Source organism: Salmo salar, chromosome ssa10 (assembly GCF_905237065.1).
Source record: "Salmo salar chromosome ssa10, Ssal_v3.1, whole genome shotgun sequence".
Taxonomy (NCBI): Eukaryota; Metazoa; Chordata; class Actinopteri; order Salmoniformes; family Salmonidae; genus Salmo; species Salmo salar.
Window position 1 is genome coordinate 99628323 of NC_059451.1, and position 23380 is coordinate 99651702.

The 23380-nt window shown below is 43.1% G+C and overlaps 1 pseudogene; it reads right to left on the reverse strand.

Annotated features, from left to right (window-relative positions):
* Positions 1 to 7774: 7774 nt before the first annotated feature.
* The window catches only part of LOC123724581 (furin-like), a 39229-nt pseudogene continuing 23623 nt past the window's right edge, over positions 7775 to 23380 (reverse strand).

Below are 23380 nucleotides of genomic sequence, written 5' to 3' on the forward strand. Positions count from 1 at the left end.
GTCATTGAAGAGGTGCGGGACAACATTCCTCAGGCCACAATAAACAGCCTGTTCAACTCTATGCGAAGGAGATGTTGCACTACATGAGGCAAATAGTGGTCACACCAGATACTGACTGGTTTTCTGATCCACGCCCCTACTTTTTTTTTTTTTTGGTCATGTGAAATTGATAGATTAGTGCCTAATAAATTTATAACTCAGTAAAATCTTTGAAATTGTTGCATGTTGCGTTTTATATTTTTGTTCAGTGTAGATGATTACTTCTTGGATGACATTGACACCTTTCTGTTTTCTCAATGACATTCAATTCCGCATTGAAAAAAGGAGCACGTTTTTTAAGTTTGTTCGAACTGAGCGAGTCTGACCACAAGTCAGACACCACTTTGACGACACAACATATTTCTTTGATGGATCTGTTTTGTCTTCTTCAAATCAAATGTATTTATAAAGCCCTTTTAACATCAGCAGATGTCACTAAGTGCTTACACAGAAACCCAGCCTAAAACAGCAAGCAATGCAGATGTAGAAGCACGGTGGTTAAGAAAAACTCCCTAGAAAGGCAGGAGCCTAGGAAGAAACCTAGAGAGGAACCAGGCTCTGAGGGGTGGCCAGTCCTCTTCTGGCTGTGCCGGGTGGAGATTATAAGAGTACGTGGCCATTATGGCAAGATTGTTCTTCAAGATGTTCAAATGTTCATAGATGACCAGAAGGGTCAAATAATAATCACAGTGGTTGTAGAGGGTGCAACAGGTCAGTACCTCAGGAGTAAATGTCAGTTGGCTTTTCATACCCGAGCATTCAGAGGTTGAGAGAGAGTCGAAAACAGCAGGTCCAGGACACGGTAGCATGTCCGGTGAACATGTCAGGGTTCCATAGCCGCAGGCGGAAAAGTTGAAACTGGAACAGCAGCATAACCAGGTGGGCTGTGGGCAGCCAGGAGTCATCAGGCCAGGTAGTCCTGAGGCATGATCCTAGGGCTCAGTTCCTCCGGGAGAGGAGGGAGAGAGAGAATTAGAGGCAGCGTACTTAAATTCACACAGGACACCAGATAAGACAGGAGAATTACACCAGATATAACAGACTGACCCTAGCCCCCCGGCACATAGACAGCATAGATACTGGAGGCTGAGACGGGGGGTCGGGGGACACTGCCTCTTACGGGGAAAGTAATTGGATTGCGTTACTGAGTTTGGCTAATCCCAAAGTTACATTACTGAATTACAATTTTGGACATGTAACTAACTTATTACATTTAGACAGTAACCTATCCAACCCTGCCTAAGTGTGATCTCTACAGCACGGAGACCGAGAGAAGAGAGCCAGCTGTGTGAAAGGGAGATAATGGATTCAGGGAGGTAGAGCTGAGAGGAGAGTGATGATTCTGGAAGAACCCTGGGGCAACAAACCATAGAGATCCTATTAAATTAGTATTTTAATTCCTAATTCAATGCTCTGCGATTAACTGAATTTCTGATGTTTTGACTGACCTTTTGACATACTATTCCTTATCCTGTAGATAAGATACTATTCCTTCTATATCTTGTAGCTTGTATTTGAACTAGACTGGTAGCATTTTATCATTATTTTACCAAGTTTTTGCCAACAACATCCCTGTCTCTTGCTGCAGCAGTATTTCTTATCCCATTTCCTACCAGAGACTGGCATGTTACAGAACTACTCAAAATAAACCAAGAGCTTAAAAAGCCAACTGATAAACTAACTGGAAGAATAGCGAACAGTATTCCACAGACCATGACTGTTCTACAAGGACCTGCATAAAAGCCAGAATCCATCCAGCCAGCCTGGCCCTCCAGGCCCTCCATCAAGACCGGGCAGAAACCCTCCAGAATCCAGAATCCATCCAGCCAGCCTGGCCCTCCAGGCCCTCCATCAAGACCGGGCAGAAACCCTCCACTACTGCCTCAAATAGCTGACCAATCAGCCCGTTACCATCCCATAGTAAACCTTCGGATAAAATTGTGTTTGACCAGATACATTTCTATTTTACTGTAACCAAATTGACAACAGGGCAGCACAGCTGGCCCTTAAATATACACGGAGAGCCAACATTAATAATATGCATGTAAATCTCTCATGGCTCAAAGTGGAGGAGAGATTGACTTCATCATTACTTGTTTTTGTAAGAAGTGTTGACATGCTGAATGCACTGAGGTGTCTGTTTTAAACTACTAGCGCACAGCTCAGACACCCATGCGTACCCCACAAGACATGCCACCAAAGATCTCTTCACAATCCCCAAGTCAAGAACCGATTATGGGATGTGCACAGTATTACATAGAGCCATGGGTACATGGAACTCTATTCAACTTTAGGAGACAGTCCTGGTGCTTGCTGGACTTTCTTGGGTGCCCTGAAGCCTTATTCACAACAATTGAACCGCTCTCCTTGAAGTTCTTGATGATCCGATAACTGGTTGATTTAGGTGCATTCTTTCAGGCAGCGATATCCTTGCCTGTGAAGCCTTTTTGTGCTAAGCAATGATGATGGCACGTGTTTCCTTGAAGGTAACCATGGTTGACAGAGGAAGAACAATGATTCCAAGCACCACCCTGCTTTTGAAGTTTCCAGTCTGTTATTCGAACTCAATCAGCATGACAGAGTGATCTCTAGCCTTGTCCTCGTCAACACTCACACCTGCCTTAACGAGAGAATCACTGACATGATGGCAGCTGGTCCTTTTGTGGCAGGGCTGAAATGCAGTGGAAATGTTTTTTGGGGATTCAGTTCATTTGCCTGGCAAAGAGGGCCTTTGCAATTAATTGCAATTCATCTGATCACTCTTCATAACATTCTGGAGTATATGCAAATTGCCATCATGCAAACTGAGGCAGCAGACTTTGTGAAAATTAATATTTGTCTCATTCTCAAAACTTTTGGCCACGACTGTATACAGTACCAGTCAAAGGTTTGGACACACCTACTCATAATTTTTTTATTTTTTTTTCTACATTGTAGAAAAGTAGTGGACTTAATGTTGCGGCCTTGTCAGCAGCTAATGGGCATCCTTAATAAAAACAATACAAATACTACAGTAGACTCTTCCTACATCCCACTGCAGCAAGGACACAGAGGACAGACTGAATGACCACTGAACAACCCCTACAGCACACGCTCACACACTTACATGGGTGAGTGAAAGTACATAGCAAGTCACTCTCCATCTCCTCTGCAGATTCAACACAACACTCATTCACTCACACACGTACTTGCCATGCAAGGCATGCACAGGTTACGGGTTTCCTAAATGAGCTACAATTTCTCCCCTGCGGATCTAATTATGGGGCGCATTCAGGATGTACTATTATCTTAGACCTGCTCCCCTCTCTACTCTTCAGGAGGCTGGAGGAAAACTCCTCTTAATGAACTCTGCAAATACTACTGACGGACATGCACAACTTTTCCCATTCAAATGAATCTAGGTTAAATATTAATGTACTGGTATTTCAGCAGTATCTAGGGCTAGAGGAAGTTATTGTATATCTATCTGGGGGTCGGGCAATGCTCTTCCTGTAGTTGAGTAGTGTGAAGGAGAAAACGGTAGAGGAGAGTTAACTTGGCAGCAAAACCAAAACAAGCCCTAGAGATCAGGAAGTGGCGGACTCTGGCGGGCTCTGACAAGGCATTAGCTCTGTGAGTGTGTTGTGTGAGTGTGTCTAAGTTTTGGCTGACTGCTGTGAAAGCAAGGCTCTCCAAGGGTGATACAGAGCACAGAATGGGTCAACACAACAGATGTCATTTCACATGACCTCCCAAAGTCATTTTATTTCAGCATGACATTTATCCCCACAATATTGACATCATCCATCAGTCAAATAAAAAAGGATATTATAAAAAAAGGATATAAAATACAATCCAATATAATCTATTTAAAATATGCTGTAACCTTGATTGTATCGGCTTGATTGAATCGACGAGTTCAGAATATACAGTTGAAGTCAGAAGTTTACATACACTTAGGTTGGAGTCATTAAAAGTCGTTCAACCACTCCACAAATTTCTTGCTAACAAACTATAGTTTTGGCGAGTCGGTTAGGACATCTACTTTGTGCATGACACAAGTAATTTTTCCAACAATTGTTTACAGACAGATTATTTCACTTATAATTCACTGTATCACAATTCCAGTGGGTCAGAAGGTTACATACACTATGTTGACTGTGCCTTTAAACAGCTTGGAAAATTCCAGAAAATGCTTCTGATAGGCCAATTGACATAATTTGTGTCAATTGGAGGTGTAACTGTGGATGTATTTCAAGGCCTACCTTCAAACTCAATGCCTCTATGCTTGGCATCATGGGAAAATCAAGAAATCAGCAAAGACCTCAGAAAAAAATCGTGGACCTCCACAAGTCAGGTTCATCCTTGGGAGCAATTTCCAAACGCCTGAAGGTACCATGTTCATTTGTACAAACAATAGTACGCAAGTATAAACACCATGGGACCACGCAGCCGTCATTTCGCTCAGGAAGGAGATGCGTTCTGTCTCCTAGACATTAATGTATTTTGGTGCAAAAAGTGCAAATCAATCCCAGAACAACAGCAAAGGACCTTGTGAAGATGCTGGAGGAAACGGGTACAAAAGAATCTGTATCCACAGTAAAACGAGTCCTATATCGACATAACCTGAAAGGCCGCTTGACAAGGAAAAAGCCACTGCTCCAAAACCTCCAGAAAAAAAGCCAGACTACGGTTTGTAACTGCACATAGGGACAAAGATTGTACTTTTTTGAGAAATGTCCTCTGGTCTGAGGAAACAAAAATAGAACTGTTTGGCCATAATGACCATTGTTATGTTTAGAGGAAAAAGGGGGAGGCTTGCAAGCCAAAGAACACCATCCCAACCGTGAATCACGGGGGTGGCAGCATCATGTTGTGGGGGTGCTTTGCTGCAGGAGGGACTGGTGCACTTCACAAAATAGATGGCATCATGAGGGAGGAAAATGATGTGGATATATTGAAGCAACATCTCAAGACATCAGTCAGGAAGTTAGAGCTTGGTCGCAAATGGGTCTTCCGAATGGACAATGACCCCAAGCATACTACGGCTTAAGGACAACAAAGTCAAGGCATTGGAGTGGCCATCCCAAAGCCCTGACCTCAGCCTATAGAAAATTTGTGGGCAGAACTGAAAAAGCACGTGCGAGCAAGGAGGCCTACAAACCTGACTCAGTTACACCAGCTCTGTCAGGAGGAATGGCCAAAATTCACCCAACTTATTGTGGGAAGCTTGTGGAAGGCTACCCGAAACGTTTGACCCAAGTTTAAGAATTTAAAGGTAATGCTACCAAATACTAATTGAGTGTATGTAAACTTCTGACCCACTGGGAAAATAAATAAAATAAATAAAAGCTGAAATCCTTCTCTCTACTATTATTCTGACATTTCACATTCTTAGAAAAAAGTGGTGATCTTAACTGGCCTAAAACATGCAATTTTTACTCGGATTAAATGTCAGGAGTTGTGAAAAACTGAATTTAAATGTATTTGGCTAAGGTGTATGTAAACTTCCGACTTTAACTGAACATTACCAGTCAAAGGTTTGGACACACCTACTCATTTAAGAGTTTTTCTTTATTTTTAAAATATTTTCGACATTTTCTACATGAAGACATCAAAACTATGAAATAACACATATGGAATCATGTAGTTACCAAAAACGTGTTAAACAAATCAAAATATATTTTAGATTCTTCAAAGTAGCCACACTTTGCCTTGATGACAGCTTTGCATTTTTCTCAACCAGCTTCATGAGGTAGTGACCTGGAATGCTTTCCCAACAGTCTTGAAGTTCCCACATATGCTGAGCACTTGTTGGCTGCTTTTCCTTCACTCTGCGGTCCAACTCATCCCAAACCATCTCCCAAACCTTACACAGCCTGGAGGTGTGTTTTGGGTCATTGTCCTGTTGTTGAAAAACAAACGATAGTCCCACTAAGCGAAAACCAGATGGGATGGCGTATCAGACCAAAGGACAGATTTCCACCGGTCTAATCTACATTGCTCGTGTTTCTTGGCCCAAGCAAGTCTCTTCTTCTTATTGGTGTCCTTTAGTAGTGGTTTCTTTACAACAATTCGACCATGAAGGCCTGATTTACGCAGTCTCTTCTGAACAGTTGATGTTGAGATGTGTCTGTTACTTGAACTCTGTGAGGTGCAGTCTGAGGTGCAGTTAATTGCCGATTTCTGAGTCTTGTAACTCTAATGAACTTATCTTCTGCAGCAGAGGTAACTGGGTCTTCCTTTCCTGTGGCAGTCCTCATGACAGCCAGTTTCATCATAGCGCTTGATGTTTTTTGCGACTGCACTTGAAGAAACTTTCAAAGTGCTTGAAATTTTCCAGATTGACTGACCATGTCTTAAAGTAATGATGGATTGTCGTTTCTTTTTGCTTATTTGAGCTGTTCTTGCCATAATATGGACTTGGTCTTTTACCAAATAGGGCTTTCTTCTGTATACCACCCCTACCTTGTTACAACACAACTGATTTGCACAAACACATTAAGAAAGAAAGAAATTCCACAAATTAACTTTTAACAAGGCACAAATGCATTACAGGTAACTACCTCATGAAGCTGGTTGAGAGAATGCCAAGAGTGTACAAAGCTGTCATCAAGGCAAAGGGTGGCTACTTTGAAGAATCTAAAATTTGTTTAACACAATGTAGAAAATAGTAAAAATAAAGAAGAACCCTGGAATGAGTAGTTGTGTCCAAACTTTTGACTGGTACTGTATGTTCTTAAAAATATAACATAATACCAATAACTTAATAATGCATGTCTGCCAAGGTGAAAAATACCAGCGGGCCAATACATTTGCTTGTCAAAGTGTGTGAAGTGTGTAATAACAAGAGAACGCTATTCTCTTCTTTCCACTGATAAAGACTTGGCGGTGAAAGAAACCCTGAAAATCAATACAGCCTCCAGAGGGAGAATGAAGACAATATGATGTAATTTCTTGCCAAAAGCAAGAGAATAGAGAAATGTTGAGAAGGTCAAATAGCTTTAGGTTAAGTGATTGATGCATGGGCTTTCTGCTTATGTCCAACAAACAACCACACTACTACGACTTTTGCCTTTCAACAATTGCCTATATTGGTATTCAGTGCTATTAAGCTGTTGTGGACAATATTTCCAAACTAAAGCTCAATAGTTATCAAAACCTTGAAGACTACTCCAAAAGAGTCTGTGCTGGATTTCTGATGTTTCTACACTTGCTTTTTCCATGACATAGACAGACCAGGTGAATCCAGGTGAAAGCTATGATCCGTTATTGATGTCACTAAATCCACTTCAATCAGTGTAGATGAAGGGGAGGAGACAGGTTAAATAAAGATTTTTTTAAACCTTGAGACAATTGAGACATGGATGGTGTATGTGTGCCATTCAGAGGGTGAATGGGCAAGACAAAATATTGAAGTGCCTTTGAACGGGGTATGGCAGTATGTGCCAGGCGCACCAGTTTGTGCTAAGAACTGCAATGCTGCTGGGTTTTTCATGCTTAACAGTTTCTGTGTGTATCAAGAATGGTCCACCACCCAAAAGCCATCCAGCCAACTTGAAACAACTGTGGAAAGCATTGGAGTCAACATGGGCCAGCATCCCTGTGGAACAGTTTCGACACCTTGTAGAACGCAATATTAGGAAGGGTTCTTAATGTTTTGTACACTCAGTGTATAGTGGGGTTGTATTAGCTGCTGAAGAAGTGCAGCAGCCCACTGATTATGGAGCAGAGTAGGAAGCTCTCAAAGAACAAGTAGTAGGAAAAAGTTTAATCAGAAGGTGTTTATCACAGAGAGAATCTAATTTACAAATCCAAACTTTCTCTTTCTCTCTCTGTTGTACATTAAATAAACCCTGCTGTGTTCTTCATCCACTCAGAAACTATGTTGGGTGGCTATTTAGCTCTTGTGTACAAAGTCACAGTCACACATACACGCGCACGTATGCTGATACATACAGACATCTCTTCCCATGCCTGCTCATATTAGGACAGAGGCTCAGGGCCGTGTGTATACCGCAACAAAAATAAGGTCAATGGGAAACATTAGCGAAAACTATGGATCCCCAACTCAATTCAAAAACTGTAGTTTCCCTTTACCTTGACCCTTGGGCCAGGGGAATAATCTTATTAAAGTCTTTAAAAGCAAAGGAAAAAAATATACAATAAAATATGGTACTTATAGAATTAAAACATTTTCTGTTGATTAATGCTTGAGGGTGAATCAGTGGACCTGGAGGTACTTGCTGGGCTGCCATCACATCCCTGGACCAGCATCTCTGTGTATCAGTCTCAGCAAGGGACGAGGCCTGAGCCAGACCCAAACCACAGACCCATGAGCTCTAGCAGAGGGAGGGGCCGGAGAGACCAACCCCTCTGAAGAGAGTTTCCCCCAGATGTAGGGGTCAGAGAGGGGGCTAGAGGGAGCTCTGTGTCCTGATAAAGGCTGTCCTTTCACTGTGGCAGTCTAGGTCTTCGATGTCCGATTCAGAGCCCCCCAGTGTTACCTGGTCCTCGTCCCTCCACACAGTGGGGATCCCCTTATAAGACACCCTGCCCTGCCTTTCCCAGCCCAGCCCCAGGCCGAAGCCAAAGCCCACACGGATGCCCCCCGAGACCCCTCCCCCTGTCTCCACAGAGTGCAGTTTGGTCCTCCGGACCCAGGGGGCGCCACCAGAGCGCAGCTGCAGCAGGAGGAAGACGCCGGCGAAGGCTGCCAAAATGAAGGCACAGCTGAGCACTGCAAGCAGGGTAACCAGAGGAGAGGACAGGCCCAGGTTAGGCCCTGGAGGCTCTCCCTCTTCCCCCTGCTCTGACCCCACTGGGCTCTCCCCTGGTCCACTCCTCTCTCCCTGGAGGACTTGGCCAGTTGGGGACTTGCGCTGGACTTGGTTCTGGTGCAGGCAGGCGGTGAGGACCAGGTGACTGTGAGGGGGGCAGGAGAGGCAGTCGTTGGGCCCGGAACCGGAGCAGGTGAGGCAGGCAGGGTGGCAGGGCAGGCAGGCCTGGACGGAGGACAAGTCCACCCAGTTGTCCAGGGACAGGTTGAGGAGCTGGGGGCCCGTGGTGAAGCCGGGGGGGCAGAGCTTCACACAACCCTGCAGGAACAGGGAGAAGCCTGGGCTGCACTCTGGATAGGGGGAGAAAGGGGAAGAGGGAAAGAGAAAAAGGACAAGATGAGAGAGAGAGTGAAAAAGCGAGATGATACACATACAAAGGGGGGATGAGGTGCTGCTTTTCTGAGCAGTCAGTGGGGACAAACGCTCGTACATAGACCCCCCACACAAAAAGGCAAAAACATGCCTGAAACCTTTTAACAGTCCTGCCATATGCATGAGAAGCCCACATCCACATGCTGAGTGTCACCAAGAGGCTTCTGACCCCATCTGCCTCCTCTCAGCCTCCCAAAACACAGCTGCTCTCCAACCCAACACCTCTCTCAATGTCATAGCCCTACTGCTGCCTGCCAGCCACTACTACATACCCTCTCTGCTTTTCTAAAGTGACACCACATATGTTGTTTTCTCACATATTTAGGGTGATGCATATTCATAGCTGGCGTACAAGAGTCACAGCATCACGATAAGCGAGACATTTAACTTTCAAATGAGTTTGGCTTGACATTAAATGTGTATTCATGGTTTTGCGCAGCCCTCAAACTAGACACTCTGAATATATTATGACCTGAGCTAGGTTAGATAACTTCATAAGTAGGTCAAGTAAGTGAATACTGTCCATAGCAATGAGCAAGGAACTCAACATGTCCCATCCTCAGTACCAGCAGTTACCTATGGAGGACGCTGTCTCAATGTGTAAAGAGAGTAGGAATCTTAGTGCTAGCTAGCTGTCTCAGTGTGTCTCACCTATGCAGATCTGCTGGGCGTCGAAGGTCTTGCAGCTGTTGTTGGACGGCCGGGGGAAGTCAGGAGACAAGGGGTTAATGGAGCTGGAGCCTGTACCGTACAGGATCAGAGTAAACTGACTCAACACACCTGAGAGAGGGGGAGGAGAGAAAGGAGGGAGGAGAGAGGAGAGGAAGAGAGAGAGAGTGAACACATTTCAAACTCAAGAGAGAGGAGAAAGAAGAACAGAGAGAATGAACAATTCAATACCCCCAAGAGGAGAGAGGTAGACTGGGTGAGTGTGTCAGAGAGATAGTAATATAATGATGAGGAGAAGGAAGAGGGAAGAGGTAGGTGAGCTGACTGACAAACCAAGGGAGAGGAGAAGAAAGGCTGACTAAGAACATCTGAGAGAGAGAGAGAGAGAGAGAGAGAGAAAGAGAGAGAGAGAGAGGTAACTGCACACCCTAATTGACAAACAAACAAACCAAAACAAAGGCAGTCTTCTCATGCTTTGTTAATTTCAAAAACGTTTTGACTCAATTTGTCATAAGGGTCTGCTATACAAATTGATGGAAAACGGGGTTGGGGGGAAAACATACAACATTATAAAATCCATGTACACAAACAACAGGTGTCTGGTTAAGATTGGCAACATTTCTTTCCCAATGGCTGTGGGGTGAGACAGGGATGCATCCCCACCCTCTTCAACATATACAGTGCATTCGGAAACTATTCAGAACCGTTCCCTTTTTCCACATTTTGCTACGTTACAGCCTCATTCTAAAATGCATTAAATTTAAAAAAATCCTCAATCTACACACACTACCCCATAATGACAAAACGAAAACAGAAATACCTTAGATAAGTATTCAGACCATTTGCTATGAGACTCGAAATTGAACTCAGGTGCATCCTGTTTCCATTGATCATCCTTGAGAGATGTTTCTACAACTTGATTGGAGTCCACCTGTGGTAAATTAAATTGATTGGACATGATTTGGAAAGGCACACACCAGTCTATATAAGGTCCCACAGTTGACAGTGCATGTCAGAGCAAAAACCAAGCCATGAGGGGGGCTCGCGAGTGGCACAGTTGTCAAAGGCACTGCATCTCAGTGCTAGTGGCGTCACTACAGACCCTGGTTCGATTCCAGGCTGTATTACAACCGGCCGTGGTTGGGAGTCCTATAGGGCAGCGCACAATTGTCCCAGCGTCGTCTGGGTTAGGGTTCGGCCGGGGTAGGCCATCATTGTAAATAAGAATTTGCTCTTAACTGACTTGCCTAGTTAAATAAAACAAATAAAAATTAAATGAGGTCGAAGGAATTGTCCGTAGAGCTCTGAGGCAGGATAGTGTTGAGGCACAGACCTGGGTAAGGGTACAAAAAATGTGTGCAGCATTGAAGGTCCCCAAGAACACAGTGGCCTCCATCATTGTTAAATGGAAGAAGTTTGGAACCACCTGAGTAATCGGGGAGAAGGTCCTTGGTCAGGGGAGGTGACCAAGAACCCGATGGTCACTCTGACAGAGCTCCAGTTCCTCTGTGGAGATGAGAGAAACTTCCAGAAGGACAACCATCTCTGCAGCAGTCCACCAATCAGGCCTTTATTTGGGCTCCCGAGTGGTGCAGCAGTCTAAGGCACTGCATCTCAGTGCTACAGGTGTCACTACAGACCCTGGTTCGATCCCGGGCTGTATCAGGAGTCCCCATAGGGCGGCGCACAATTGACCCAGCATAGTCCGGGTTAGCGGAGGGTTTGGCCGGGGTAGGCCGTCATTGTAAAATAATAATTAGTTCTTAACTGACTTGCCTATTTAAATAAAGGTTAAATTAAATTAAATAAAAAAATACAATTATGGTAGAGTGACAGCCTGCTTGGAGTTTGCCAAAAGGCACCTAAAGGACTCTCAGACCATGAGAAACAGGATTCTCTGGTCTGATGACACCAAGATTGAAATCTTTGGCCTGATTGCCAAGTGTCACGTCTGGAGGAAACCTGGCACCATCTCTACAGTGAAGCATGGTGGTGGCAGCATCATGCTGTGGGGATGTTTTTCAGCGGCAGGGACTGGGAGACTAGTCAAGATTGAGGGAAAGTTGAACGGAGCACAGTACAGAGAGATCCTTGATGAAAACCTCCTCCAGACCGCTCAGGACCTTAGACTGGGGTGATGGTTCACCTTCCAACAGGACAACGTCCCTAAGCACAAAGCCAAGACAACACAGGAGTGGCTTCGGTACAAGTCCCTGAATGTCCTTGAGTTGCCCAGCCAGAGCCCGGATTTGAACCCGATCCAGCATCTCTGGAGAGACCTGAAAATAGCTGTGCAGCGACGCTCCACATCCAACCTGACAGAGTTTGAGAGGATCTGCAGAGAAGAATGGGAGAAACTCCCGAAATACAGGTGTGCCAAGCTTGTAGCGTTATACCCAAGAAGACTCGAGGCTGTAATCACTGCCAAAGGTGCTTCAACAAAGTACTGAGTAAAGGGTTTGAATACTTATGTAAATGTGATATTTCAGTATTTTTTTTATTTATACATTTACAAAAAACAGCTTTTGCTTTGTCATTATGGGGTATTGTGTGTAGATTGATAAGGCTGTAACGTAACAAAATGTGGGAAAAGTTAAGGGGTCTGAATACTTTCCAAATGCACTGTAAATCTCAGTAAGACAAAAAATAATAGTGTTCCAAAAAAGGTCCAGTTGCCAGGATCGCAAATACAAATTTCATCTAGACACCGTTGCACTAGAGCACACAAAAAAAATACATACCTCGGCCTAAACATCAGCGCCACAGGTAACTTCCACAAAGCTCTGAACAATCTGAGAGACAAGGCAAGAAGGGTCTTCTACGCCATCAAAAGGAACATCAAATTCGACATACCAATTCGGATCTGGCTAAAAATACTTGAATCAGTTTTAGAACCCATTGAATTGTTAGATACTACTGCACTGTTGGAGCTAGGAACACAAGCATTTCGCTACTCCCGCAATAACATCTGCTAAATATGTGAATGTGACCAATACAATTTGATTTGATTTGATGAACACTTTATGGTTATGATGTCTGGAGTCCGCTCACCAACCAAGAATTCACAAAATGGGACAAACACCAAATTGAGACTCTGCATACAGAATTCTGCAAAACTATCCTCCCTGTACAACGTAAAACACCAAATAATGCACGCAGAGCAGAATTAGGCCGATACCCGCTAATTATCAAAATTCAGAAAAGAGCTGTTGAAATCTGCAACCACCTAAAAGGAAGCGATTCCCAAACCTTACCAAAACAAAGCCATCACCTACAGAGAGATGAACCTGGAGAAGAGTTCCCATACGCAAGCTGGTCCTGGGGCTCGGTTCACAAACACAAACAGACGCCACAGAGTCCCAGGATAGCAACACAATTAGACCCAACCAAATCATGAGAAAACAAAAATATAATTACTTGACCCATTGGAAAGAATAAACCAAATAACTGAGCAAACTAGAATGCTATTTGGCCCTAAACAGAGAGTACACAGTAGAAGAATACCTGACCACTGTGACATACCCAAAAATTAAGGAAAGCTTTGACCATGTTTAGACTCAGTGAGCATAGCCTTGCTATTGAGAGAGGTCGCCGAAGGCAGACCTGGCTCTCAAGAGAAGACAGGCTATGTGCACATTGCCCACAAAATGAGGTGGAAACTGAGCAGCACTTCCTAACCTCCTGCCAAATGTATGACCATATTAGAGACACATATTTCCCTCAGATTACACAGACCCACAAAGAATTCGAAAACAAATCCTATTTTGATAAAATCCCATATCTATTGGGTGAAATACTTCTTGTTGCAACAAGAAAAAGGCAACAAGTGAAGAACAAACACCATTGTAAATACAACCCATATTTCTGTTTATTTATTTTCCCTTTTGTACTTTAATTATTTGTACATTGTTACAACACTGTATTTAGCCATAATATGACATTTGAAATGTCTCTATTCCTTTGGAACTTTTGTGAGTGTAATGTTTACTGTTCATTTTCTATTTCACTTTTTTTATTATCTATTTCACTTACACAATGTAAACATATGTTTCCCATGCCAATAAAGCCCTTTGAATTGAGAGAGAGAGAGAGAGAGAGAGAGAGAGAGAGAGAGAGAGAGAAGGCGAGTGAAGTGATATAGTGTGGACAGGAATAAGGATGAAGAGGAGGTGGAGGGAGTAGAGAGAAGCACTCATCTTATTTCCCCTGCTACACTGAGACTGCAACAAACAACATCAGAGAAGAGGAGGACGGAGCATCTGGTGTATGTGAGGAGGGGTATGAAGGTACACATGTCCTGTTACCATAGTCGTGCCCTTGTTCTGAGACGTTCTCTATCTCCAGGGTCCACTCCCCTCGAGGGTCCTCATCCCACGAGTGGGTGGTCATGAAGGCCCAGTCATTAAATCCCTCTGATGAGTAGTCTTTAGGCCTGAAAAGAGGGAAAGCGAGAGAGAGGGGGGAGATAGAAAGAGACATAGGGAGGGGAGAGCGAGGGGAGAGAGAAAGTGAGGGAGCGAGAGAAGGAGGGGTAGAGAGAGAGAGAGGGAGAGGGGGGGGATAGAGAGAGACATAGGGAGAGAGTGCAAGGGGGAGAGTGAAAGAGGGGGAGAGAAAGAGGAGGGGATAGAAAGAGAGACAGGAGGAAGAGAGAGAGGGAGAGGGAGAGGGGGAAGAGAGAGAGGGCGAAGGGATAGAGAGAGAGGGGGAGAGAGAGCGGGGGGAGACAAAGATAGAGGGGGAGAGAGAAAAGAGAGAAACAGAGACAGAGAGACAAAAACAGAGCGAGAGAAACAGAGAGAGAGAGAAACAGAGAGACAAAACAGAGAGAGAGAAATAGAGAGTAGTTAGGGTTCAGAGCCGAAAACATTCATCTCATAGCAACCGCCCTGAACAGTGCAGGGCTCTTCAAGAACAATACCTCCCAGACTGGCTGTCAAAAATACACAGCACTTCAAGCGAACAGAGATGAAAAACAACAAGCACTGCATGTGTTTTTCTGTGAACGTGTGTATGTTTACCTGGGGGGATTGTGTATCTAGCGGACTGATACTGTATGAGGTTGATGAGGTTTCCTTTGTATTTCTACAGTAGATGTGTGCGTGTGAGAGTACCTGGGTGCCAGCAGGGTAGAGCGTGTCCCTAGGGGGGCTGATGAGGTGTATAGCCAGGTTTCCTCTGTGGTTGTAGGAGAGAGTGAGGCGGGCCTGGACGTGCTCCAGAGAGCTGACATACTCTGGTTTGCCCCAGCAGGCGTCCAATGTCTTGCACTGAACAGCAGCCGGCTGCTTATGTCCCTAGGCTCTGAGAGCATGGTGGAGAACACACTGGTGCTGTGGGTCCACACTTGTCCAGTTCTGAGCCAGGGCCACCATGGCCCCCGCATCCAGCAGACCATACCCATACGAATGACTCACTGGGAAACAGAAAAAGCATGAGAGAAGTTATGAAGAGTCCAGTGAGTCCATTTATCATGTAGTTCAGTTATCCAAGGCATGTCCAATGAGAGCTTTCCTGTTACCTCTGCGACCCACTCCATTGGTACTCCAGTCGTCCGTGCTGAGGTGGGCAGGGTGAGAGGTTCTCACCACCAGGTGCTGCATGTCCCTCCATGTCAGGTTCATACTATACAGAGACAGACGAAGATATATTTATTCTTATGTTAGAGATATTCTAATAAAAGAAAGGAGAGCTTAACAGAGATAATCTAGTGAGTGAGATATCCCTCCATATCAGGTTCATACTACAGGCAGATAGGAAAGATAAAAGACATACAATACAAAAAAGATGGATACAATCCCCACTAGAGGCCTGAGAGATATATCAGGTACATGTCGGTCCCACAGCTGTGAAATGGACGTGGTCCATAATGTTTTAATAGCAGTGTCCAGTAACAGCACCATTATAAAGGTAGCCATAAACACTGGTGTTTAATGGTGAGAAAACACAGTAAAACCTCATAGTAGGATAACAGGGGTACTGTACTGTACAGCAAGCTGAGCTGAAATATTTCCCTCAGTGGTACCGCTCTTTTCAACTGTCTTCGTAATTTCGGGGCAGATCACGTGGTCAGGCCAGCTGTGTGAACTTGGCGCTACCCACAGTGGAGCACCAGTAAAGCAGTCAGTAATGACAACTGAGCCTTCATGTAGCTCTTAATGATTTTGTTCTTGGAGGATGCTGGGACAGGTCACATTGCACTAAGTACAAGGGCCATATTAAATCTCTCCAGCTGATTTAGCGGAGGTAGATAGGTAGGGCTGAGTGGACTAGACGTTAAGGGAGCATATGCCTTTGTAGTGAGCAGAGAAAAGGAGGACTGCGGGCGAAGATAATCAAACCATGAATCACATGGGTTTACTGCTCACCTCGCTGCTCGCCGCCGTGGGCCGTGCCAAGACAAAAATAGAAGCAATAGAACCACTCCGCAGCGCGACAGCAGTAGAGGCAGCAGCAGACTCTCACCTCAACAACCTTCCACATCCACACACTCCCTCCATCAGCATTCATGTCTCACACGCTCTCATGTGTTATTAATAGACATGAAACTCCATCCAATCAATGTCACCTCGCCGGAAAAACAGTGCTCTCCCTATTAAATGATTCCATCTACATGAATTCCATCTCCTGAGGAAATACAAGTTGCCCTGTTATTGCTCTCTCTGGGGAAATGATCTACACTTTGGATAATTATTGGGTTTGGACTGTCATTGTCTGTATATTGAAGCAAACTTCCTCCATCCCTTCACAATGCCCTTCACTGTTGCTGCAGTGGATGGAGTATTGGCAATGACTACCAGTATGCAGTACATGTTTGTGTATGTGCAATGCTTGAGTTGGACTGAAATAGGTGCCGGTACCCGTTTTGAGTACCAGTACTGTTTATATTTAGGCGCAGGAGCTCCACAATACTTGTGAGGTAATATTCTATAAGAGGAACAGAAGCTCAAGCAGTAGAGCATTTAGGTGTCGGTACTCAGCTCTGGTGTGCTCCTGCCCAAGTCAAGCACTGTGTATGTGTGTATGTGGGAGGGGGGAGTGTGTTTGACAGTGGCTGTATCTCAAAAGGTTCCAAATGGGTTCTTTGCGGAGGGATAGAGTTTTTACCAAGAACCGTTTTTAGCAGAAGAAGCCTTTTAAGAAGACGAGGGATCTTGTAAAGGCAAAGTGTTCTACCTAGAACCTTTAACATCATATTATACAATGGGTGGGTCTAATCCTGAATGCTGATTGGTTAGAACTGCATTCCAGCCCCGTGTCTATTCCACAAGTTACCACCAGCTAAATCTATGATGTAAAAAACGCCTATTTACTCTGTTCCATCTCACTACGCAATCCACTGTCTCATCAGCCCAGCCAAGCTATTTATAAACTAGATCTCCACTATAAAAAGCATCTAGACATTATCTCACATTTCATTTAGACTAACATTTAGTTTTCAACAGCGGAGATTTGTATAAACCTTGCTGTCTGTCTCGCCTGACATTTGCAACATTATTTCAATATTCAAATTCGATCTCCAGCTGTCCAATAGTAATGAATGTGTCGGGATGAGACGCACAGACAGGCATCTGGACGTTCTCATTCAGTCAAAATCATAAATCAGCTGGCATAATTTTATGGATATGTACAAAGAAATGTCAATTGAAAAAAGGTCAAACGAAACGAAGTGCTGCTAGTTTGCAGTCTTTCCAGCTTCAGTTTGAAGTGATTGTGTTAGCTGTGTTGTTGGCTAGCGCCTCTGAACAACAGTGAGCACATTTTCTATGCCAGGCGAAATCGCGCCTCATTAGCTCATTGTTATGGATGCATCCAAATAAATGTCACTAGAAAACTAAACAAATGCAAATGCAGCTACTTTGCTGTTATTCTGTCTGTAAGTTAGCCATAGTTGGCTAGATAGCAAGCCAGTATGACAATGGAACATTTAGAATGAACGACTGGGTCGTGTCCATAGATACATAACAAAAAAGACTGAACGATTGGGTCTCATTTCTAGCAACCGAACCGATAGAACAAATGACCAGCCGGCTTGGGTAGCAAACCTAGATTTGTGACGGGGCTATATCTTGTGGAAGGATGAAATAGTATGAATAAATTAATCAAAATAACGGTTTTTATGAAAATAATTTGAATATGTTGGTAACCTGTTGTATAAAATTGATAATGCCCTCGAAGCGGTGTTTGGAGAATATATTGGCAACAGCCGTGCCAATATATCCTCCAAACACCGGCTTCTTCGACTACCCAAACTACCCATCATCGGATTACTTTCGACTTCTAGAAAGTGTTTTACTCAATTATTTGGATCAATGTTGAGCTCACCTGTGATGTGATGAATTATAAATAGTAATTGCTATTAGCTCATTCATATTGTGATTTCTGTCTGCCGAGAGTTATGTAAATATGACCGCTTGTATTACGTCAATATTTCCTCAGTTAGCGCTAGGACTAATCTAGCTTACATTTTCCGGTTTGGATGATTGTGTATGCTGTTGCTACTTCTGTGGATATCTGAACATTGCATCCCAAAATAAACTTGTCACATTCAGGACATAACTTTGTAAGGACTGTGTATGTGCAAAAAGGTTTCTGTGAAAAAAACAGTGTGGCTAGCTCAAATGCTGACTGTTGCGTCAAACGAAACTGGACGTTAATCAAACCGGTTTGAGCGTACGCTGCAGGGACCACTGTACAATGATCACACACGTTTGTGGGTACGTGTGAAAAGGTTAAGAAACAGTATCTTGCAGGATTCAGTAGTTGGAATTGTAAGAGACAGGAACCTTCCCGCTAGCCACGATTGTCTGAGATAATGGATGGGCTGGACATGCCGAGAGATGAGTTCGGATTGGTCTGCCATGTAGCATGCTTCTGCAATGAAGAAGTTGACTGAGTTTTGAAATCAGTGGAATTCCCGGTGGAAACAGTATGATGGCTAAGGAGATGGAGAAAATTCTGGAGTTTGCAAATTTGCGGAGGGAGTCGAAAAGAGAACACAGAAGGCTGTTGTATAAAACACCTGTCTCTGGATTACATCTTCAAACTAAGGGCAACCATGACATCCGTGACAGAGAGTGAGAAGCGATGTATATGGGTAAGAGAGTCTAGCTAGCTACATTTTCAGATACTACATGTTCGAATTTTGTCAGAAAGTAATTTTCATTGCAAGTTAAAGCGTACTGCTAGCTAGCTAACATTAGTTGGCTGGCTCGCTAGCTAATGTTACGTTTATGATCTGTGTAGTAATATTATTTTGTATCTCAAAAGCGATTTGCATTGCTAGTTATAGCCTAATGTTAGCTAGCTAGCTAACATTGAACCTAGTTGGTGAATTTCAGTTATCTGAAGATTCATGCATGGTAGTAACATTATGAGTTGGGATTATGGTTCACTGTTTAGCTAGCTACACATCTAAACAAAAGACTCCACTATGCAAGTAACCATTATCTGTACCGTTTACACCTTTGGTATCCTGTACATGTGACAAATAAACATTGATTTTATTTGATATAATGTGTGTTTACCAGAGACGGTAATCGGAATAACAACATGACCTGCACCAAAGTCAAATTAGGATATAACGTTAGGGCCAACGAGACAGTGTCGGAAGTTCTAACATTTTCCGGTAGAATGCCCTGCTTTTATTTTGTAACACTCACAACCGTAAGCTATTTTCTATAATTATCTTGCCATTAACTTGTAAATAATGATCTTGTTGTGAGTTTATTTTCCTGTAATAATGAATAATGAATAAAGTTAAGATGATGTCAGCTATGATATGATCATTATTTGAACTATCTAGCCAGCTAACAAGCTAGAAATGGACCTAAACATTGTTTAGAAAGTTGCTTTAAGTTGCCTGGTTTGCTAGATTGACATATCCTACATTCATTTTTAAACGAATGGGTTTGTTGGTGTTAAAATGCATGAGTTATGCTATTTTGGACCATCAGGCTGCTGATGTCATGTACTCTGTCGTTTTTGTGTTTATCATTTTTCATAATGACAACAACAAGTTTGATGTCAGACGACAATAGAATGTTCATGATGTCACTTCGACAACTGTCTACAGACATGTTCGATATCGTAGTCCTCTTGCTGCTCCGTAGGAAAGTACCATGGTCTTGTGGTGGATGCGAGCTTCGACTGGAAGCCAGTGGAGTGTGCGGAGGAGCGGGGTGACATGAGAGAACTTGGGAAGGTTGAAAACCAGGCAGGCTGCAGCGTTCTGGATAAGTTGCAGGGGTTTGATGGCACAAGCGGGGAGCCCAGCGAACAGCTAGTTGCAGTAATCTAAACGGGGAGAGGACAAGTGCCTGGGTTAGGACTTGCGCCTCTTCCTGTGTGCTGGTAAGGTTGTACTCTACTGATGTTGTAGAGCATGAACCTGCATTAGCAAGTCACTGCTTTGATGTTTGCAGGGTCATGCCAAGGTTCTTTGCACTCTGGCAGGGTGAAATATTTTTCTTGATTAAATTACATGGAAAACAATCACTTACAAACCACTTATTGTAAATGTACATTAGCGCATTGTACATAGGCTGGTCATCTAGGTTTGTACCTGTAGACTTTTCATCACCAAGATGAAAAACAATGCACAATACAGTAATTGAGTACATTGAGATATCAAGTGGTTTGTGATGATGTGGCTCAGTTGATAGAGCATTGTGTTTCCCATGCTAGAGTTGTGGGTTCAATTCCCTCGGGTGACCAGTATGAAAATGTATGCACTCACTACTGTAAGTGGCTCTGGATAAGAGTGCTACTAAAATGGAAAAGGAATGAATAGACCATCTCAGTTTTAACATAGAAATAAGTGGCATTTGCAAAGTATTTCAAGAAACTGGAAAACATATCAAGCAAGTGTTTATATTCCACAAGTATTATCAGATAAACTGTTTTGTACAGATAATTATCAGACTGAATTTACAATTGTTGGTAAACACTTAAATGAATTTAGTTAAAACATTTTCACAAAAGTAGTGTATTGGCCCCCACTCCAAAACTTATTCCTGTGGCTATGGATATTAGCCTTCCATAGAAATATTTGTATCAGTCTTTATTCCACAAATAAAGCGCCAATATTATAAACATAGACTGAACAAATACGTCTCCTCATCAAATGTTAACTAGTTCACCTAGTTAGCTGGATAGCTAGCCAGCAATGTAGTTAGGCTCTATCTAGCCAGCAAGGTAGTTAGACTAGCCAACAATCTGTGCTACTTAATGTGTGAACACTGGACTTCCTTGATACAAAAATAACACCCTTTGTCTTGGCCTATTATGTTTGTAGTCTTATTTAGTTTGCAATCAAAATATGCAATCTGCAAAAAGCAAGACAGTTGGCACATATCTGTCATTCAGGCCATTTGCATGCACACATGGAAAAATCAAAAGAAATCTGCCAAGACCTCAGAAAAAAACTGTAGACCTCCACAAGTCTGGTTCATCCTTGGGAGCAATTGCCAAACACCTGAAGGTACCATGTTCATCTGTACAAACAATAGTACGCAAGTATAAAACACCATGCAGCTGTCATACCGCTCAGGAAGAAGATGCGTTCTGTCTCCCTAGAGATGACCGTACTTTGGTGCGAAAAGTGCAAATCAATCCCAGAACAACAGCAAAGGACCTTGTGAAGATGCTGGAGGAAACAGGTACAAAAGTATCTATATCCACAGTAAAACGAGTCCTATATCGACACTAACCTGAAAGGCCACTCAGCAAGGAAGAAGCCACTGCTCCAAAACCGCCATAAAAAAAGCCAGACTACGGTTTGCAACTGCACATGGGGACAAAGATCGTACTTTTTGGAGAAATGTCCTCTGGTCTGATGAAACAAAAATAGAACTGTTTGGCCATAATGACCATCGTTATGTTTGGAGGAAAAGGGGAGGCTTGCAAGCCAAAGAACACCATCCCAACCGTGAAGCACAGGGGTGGCAGCATCATGTTGTGGGGGTGCTTTGCTGCAGGAGGGACTGGTGCACTTCACAAAATAGATGGCATCATGAGGGAGGAAAATGATGTGGATATATTGAAGCAACATCTCAAGACATCATTCAGGAAGATAAAGCTTAGTCGCAAATGGGTCTTCCGAATGGACAAGCATACTTCCAAAGTTGTGGCAAAATGGCTTAAGGACAACAAAGTCAAGGTATTGGAGTGGCCATCACAAAGCCCTGACAAAGCCTTGACCTCAATCCTATAGAAAATGTGTGGGCAGAACTGAAAAGGCATGTGCGAGCAAGGAGGGCCTACAAACCCTACTCAGTTACACCAGCTCTGTCAGGAGGAATGGGCCAAAATTCACCCAACTTATTGTGGGAAGCTTGTGGAAGGCTACCCGAAACATTTGACCCAAGTTAAACAATTTAAAGGCACTGCTACCAAATACTAATTGAGTGTATGTAAACTTCTGACCCACTGGGAATGTGATGAAAGAAATAAAAGCTGAAATAAATCCTTCTCTCTACTATTATTCTGACATTTCACATTCTTAAAATAAAGTGGTGATCCTAACTGACCTAAGACAGGGAATTTTTACTAGGATTAAATGTCAGGAATTGTGAAAAACTGAGTTTAAATGTATTTGGCTAAGGTGTATGTAAACTTCCGACTTCAACTGTAGCTAACTAAATTAGAAGGTGTGTGACTAAAACTAGCGGCAAGCATTTTCCTGCGTGAATGTTTTCAGTCATCAGTGCATGCCATTTACATTTGAAATATACAGCTGATCCGTTTTGTATTGAATAACAGTGTAACTTACATTATAGTTTTAGAAATAAAACATTTTCATAATGAACAGCTAGCGTGTGCAAGCTCACGTTGGATCATGACTAGATGGAATCAAGCTTTTGTCAAATTTACGTCTATGCATTTTTTGCATTTTAGCTAACCCCTTTCCTAACCTTAACCTAATTATCCTAACCTGACACGTGTATTCTCCTAACTGCTGTGCAAATTATAAACCCGCTGAAAAGTAAATTCTGACTAAAGTTGGATCCCTTCTAGCCATGACCCTCTCATTTTGTTAGTTTTTCGAAAAGCCTTTCATCGTAATAGTAACATACAGTGCTTTCAGAAAGTATTCACATCCCTTGACTTATTCCCCCATATTGTTGTGTTACAGCCTGAATTCAAAATGGATTAAATATATTTGTTCCCTCACCCATCTACACACAATACCCCATAATGACAAACTGAAAATATGTTTTTAGAAATTGTATTTAAAATGAAATACAGAAATATCTAATTTACACACCCTGAGCCAATACTTTGTCAATACTTTGGCAGTGATTACAGTCTTTCTGGGTAAGTCTCAAAAGAGCTTTCCACACCTGGATTGTGCAACATTTGTTGAACATTGCTAGACAACCATTTTCAGGTCTTGCCAAAGATTTTCAAGTCAAAACTGTAACTTGGCCACTCAGGAACATTCACTATCTTCTTGGTAAGAAACTCCAGTGTAGATTTGG